Raw genomic sequence first — 4,882 nt, forward strand, 5'->3', positions numbered from 1 at the left:
ATCTTCTTCTATTTGTTTATTGATATACTAACATCTTTCCTTCAACTGTCCAAAAATCCGAACCCCCTCTCTCTCTGAGTTCAGATTTTCTTCCTTTCTTTTCTTCTACTAACACAAGGATCCCTATACTGTGGTATGAAGGATCCATATTATTATTACTATTTTTTCTGTGCCATCTTCTTTGTCATATGAGCAGGAGCAAGGACAAGAACATTCTTGTTAAAGCAGATCCAGAACCTAAAAGGACTCTGAAGAAAAAATTAAGAGAAGCTAAAATACAACAATCCAGAGATAACCTTTCAGAAATTTTCGCACAGGAAAAGGAGATGGCAGCCGAAAATAATAATAATATAAGGAAGATGCTTGGTGACTTCACTGCACCTAATTCCAATTTACATGGAAGAAGCATCTCCATTCCTGCCATTGGAGCAAACAACTTTGAGCTGAAACCTCAATTAGTTTCTCTGATGTAGCAGAACTGCAAGTTTCATGGACTTCCATCTGAAGATCCCTTTCAGTTCTTAACTGAATTCTTGCAGATATGTGATACTGTTAAGACTAATGGAGTAGATCATGAAGTCTACAGGCTCATGCTTTTCCCTTTTGCTGTAAGAGACAGAGCTAGATTATGGTTGGATTCTCAACCCAAAAGACAGCCTGAACTCTTGGGATAAGCTGGTCACGGCTTTCTTAGCCAAGTACTTTCCTCCTCAAAAGCTGAGCAAGCTTAGAGCTGATGTTCAAACCTTCAGACAGAAAGAAGGTGAATCTCTCTATGAAGCTTGGGAAAGATACAAACAGTTGACCAAAAAGTGTCCTTCTGACATGCTTTCAGAATGGACCATCCTGGATATATTTTATGATGGTCTGTCTGAGTTATCTAAGATGTCATTGGATACTTCTGTAGGTAGATCCATTCACCTAAAGAAAACGCCTGCAGAAGCTCAAGAACTCATTGACATGGTTGCTAATAACCAGTTCATGTACACTTCTGAAAGGAATCCTGTGAGTAATGGGACGCCTATGAAGAAGGGAGTTCTTGAAGTTGATACTCTGAATCCATATTGGCTCAGAATAAAATATTGACTCAGCAAGTCAATATGATTTTTCAGAGTCTGAATGGAATGCAAGCTGCATCCAACAGTACTCAAGAGGCTTCTCTTGAAGAAGAAGCTTATGATCCTGAGAACCCTGCAATAGCAGAGGTGAACTACTTAGGTGAACCTTATGGAAACACCTATAACTCATCATGGAGAAATCATCCAAATTTCTCATGGAAGGATCAAAAGCCTCAACAAGGCTTTAACAATGGTGGAAGAAACAGGTTTAACAACAGCAAGCCTTTTCCATCATCAACTCAGTAACAGACATAGAACTCTGAACAAAATGCTTCTAATTTAGCAAATCTAGTCTCTGATCTATCTAAAGCCACTGTAAGTTTCATGAATGAAACAAGGTCTTCCATTAGAAATCTGGAAGCACAAGTGGGCCAGCTGAGTAAAAGGATCACTGAAATCCCTCCTAGTACTCTCCCAAGCAATACAGAAGAGAATCCAAAAGGAGAATGCAAGGCCATTGACATAAGCGCCATGGCCGAACCTGTGAGGAGAGGAGAGGACGTGAACCCAAGGAGGAAGACCTCCTGGGACGTCCAGTGGTCAATAAGGAGCTTCCCTCTGAGGAACCAAAGGACTCTGGGGCCCATCTAGAGACCATAGAGATCCCATTAAACTTCCTTATGCCCTTCATGAGCTCTGATGAGTATTCCTCTTCTGAAGAGAATGAGGATGTTACTGAAGAGCAAACTGCCAATTTTCTTGGTGCAATCACGAAGCTAAATGCCAAATTATTTGGCATTGATACTTGGGAAGTTGAACCTCCCTTGTTCATCAATGAACTAAGTGATCTGGATCAACTGACATTGCCTCAGAAGAGACAGGATCCTGGAAAGTTCATAATACCCTGTACCATAGGCACCATGATCTTTAAGGCTCTGTGTGACCTTGGTTCAGGAATAAACCTCATGCCCCTCTCTGTAATAGAGAAACTGGGAATCTATGGGGTGTAAGCTGCTAAAATCTCATTAGAGATGGCAGACAGCTCAAGAAAACATGCTTATGGACAAGTAAAGGACATGTTAGTAAAGGTTGAAGGCCTTTACATCCCTGCTGATTTCATAGTCCTGGATACTGGAAAGGAAGAGGATGAATCCATCATCCTAGGAAGACCTTTCCTGGCCACAGCAAGAGCTGTGATTGATGTTGACAGAGGTGAAATATTCCTTCAATGGAATGAGAACTCCCTTGTGTTTAAAACTCAAGGATCTCCCTCTGCAACCATGGAGAGGAAGCAGAAAAAGCTTCTCTCCAAGCAGAGTCAACTAGAGCCCCCACAGTCAAACTCTAAGTTTGGTGTTGGGAGGCCACAACCAAACTCTAAGTTTGGTGTTGAACTCCCATATCCAAACTCTAAGTTTGGTGTTGGAGAGTCTCAACAAAGCTCTGCACATCTATGAGGCTCCATGAGAGCCCACTGTCAAGCTATTGACATTAAAGAAGCGCTTGTTGGGAGGCAACCCAATGTTTATTTATCTAACTATATTTTTCTTAGTTATGTGTCTTTATAGGTTCATGATCATGAGGAGTCACAAAATAAATATAAAAATTGAAAAACGGAATCAAAAACAGCAGAAGAAAAGTCACACCCTGGAGGAGCATCTGTCTGGCGTTCAAACGCCAGAACAGAGCATAGTTCTGGCGCTGAACGCCCAGAATGGGAGCATCCTGGCGCTGAACGCCCAGAACAAGCATGGTTCTGGCGTTCAACGCCAGAAATGGCAGCAAAGGGGCGTTGAACGCCCAAAATGGGCACCAACCTGGCGCTGAACGCCCAGAGTTGTGTGCAAGGGCATTTTACATGCCTAAATTGGTGCAGGGATGTAAATTCCTTGACACCTCAGGATCTGTGGACCCCACAGGATCATCTCAGGATCTGTGGACCCCACAGGATCCCTACCTACCTCATCATCTCTCTTTCCATTCATGATCATCCCTTCTTTTTTCCATTTACCACTCACATCCATACACTCACTACCTTCAAAAATTCAACATCTCTCTCCCACCCAATCCCACCCATATGGCCGAATACACACTCCCATCCATCTCCTCCATATCTTCTTCTTATTCTTCTACTCTTTCTTCTTTTGCTCGAGGGCGAGCAACATTCTAAGTTTGGTGTGGTAAAAGCATAGCTTTTTTGTTTTTTTTTCATAACCATTGATGGCACCTAAGGCCAGAGAAACCTCTAGAAAGAGGAAAGGGAAGACAAAAGCTTCCATCAAGGGTCTATAGCTCAGTGGTAGAACATTTGACTGCAAATCAAGAGATCCCTGAGATACCTCAAGGGATACATTTTCTTCCACACAATTATTGGAAGCAACTAAGGGTGGAACATCAAGAGCACTCCATCATCCTTCATGAAATCAGAGAAGATCTAAAAGCACCGAAAGAGGAGCAACAAAGGCAAGGAAGAGACATAGAAGAGCTCAAGGACATCATTGATTCCTCAAGAAGGAAATGCCACCATCACTAAGGTGGATTCATTCCTTGTTCTTAATTCTTCTGCTTTTCGTTTTCTATGTTATGTGCTTATCTATGTTTGTGTCTTCATTACATGATCATTAGTAGTTAGTAACTTTGTCTTAAAGTTATAAATGTCCTATGAATCCATCACCTCTCTTAAATGAAAAATGTTTTAATTCAAAAGAACAAGAAGTACATGAGTTTCGAATTTATCCTTGAACTTAGTTTAATTATATTGATGTGGTGACAATGCTTCTTGTTTTCTGAATGTATGCTTGAACAGTGCATATGTCTTTTGAAGTTGTTGTTTAAGAATGTTAAATATGTTGGCTCTTGAAAGAATGATGACTAGGAGACATGTTATTTGATAATCTGAAAAATCATAAAAATGATTCTTGAAGCAAGAAAAAGCAGCAAAGAACAAAGCTTGCAGAAAAAAAAAAGGCGAAAAAAATAGAAAAACCAAGAGGCAAGAGCAAAAAGCCAATAACCCTTAAAACCAAAAGGCAAGGGAAATTAAAAAGGATCCCAAGGCTTTGAGCATCAGTGGATAGGAGGGCCTAAAGGAATAAAATCCTGGTCTAAGCGGCTAAACCAAGCTGTCCCTAACCATGTGCTTGTGGCGTGTAGGTGTCAAGTGAAAACTTGAGACTGAGCGGTTAAAGTCAAGGTCCAAAGCAAAAAAAAAAAAAAAAGAAGAGTGTGCTTAAGAACCCTGGACACCTCTAATTGGATACTTTAGCAAAGCTGAGTCACAATCTGAAAAGGTTCACCCAATTATGCGTCTGTGACATTCATGTATCCGGTGGTAATACTGGAAAACAAAATGGTTAGGGCCACGGCCAAGACTCATAAAGAAGCTGTGTTCAAGAATCATCATACTGAACTAAGAAAGTCAATAACACTATTTGAAATCTGAAGTTCCTATAGATGCCAATCATTCTGAACCTCAATGGATAAAGTGAGATGCTAAAACTATTCAAGAGGCAAAAAGCTATAAGTCCCGCTCATATGATTGAAGCTCTGTTTCATTGATAGTTTGGAATTTATATTATATTCTATTCTTTTTATCCTATTTTGATTTTCAGTTGCTTGGGGACAAGCAACAATTTAAGTTTGGTGTTGTGATGAGCGGATAATTTATACGCTTTTTGACATTGTTTTTAGTATGTTTTTAGTAGGATCTAGTTACTTTTAGGGATATTTTTAATAGATTTTGTGTTAAATTCACATTTCTGGACTTTACTATGAGTTTGTGTGTTTTTCTGTGATTTCAGGTATTTTCTGGCTGAAATTGAGGG

At 40.1% G+C, this 4,882-nt stretch overlaps 1 non-coding gene across 1 annotated transcript; it reads right to left on the minus strand.

Annotated features, from left to right (window-relative positions):
• Positions 1-723: 723 nt before the first annotated feature.
• Positions 724-831, minus strand: LOC148555727 (small nucleolar RNA R71). The gene has a single exon (XR_015888182.1). It is a non-coding gene; the product is annotated as a small nucleolar RNA R71 (small nucleolar RNA).
• Positions 832-4,882: the final 4,051 nt, after the last annotated feature.

The sequence above is a fragment of the Arachis ipaensis genome, chromosome B6, assembly GCF_059453495.1.
Source record: "Arachis ipaensis isolate K30076 ecotype BB chromosome B6, ASM5945349v1, whole genome shotgun sequence".
NCBI classification, from domain to species: Eukaryota; Viridiplantae; Streptophyta; class Magnoliopsida; order Fabales; family Fabaceae; genus Arachis; species Arachis ipaensis.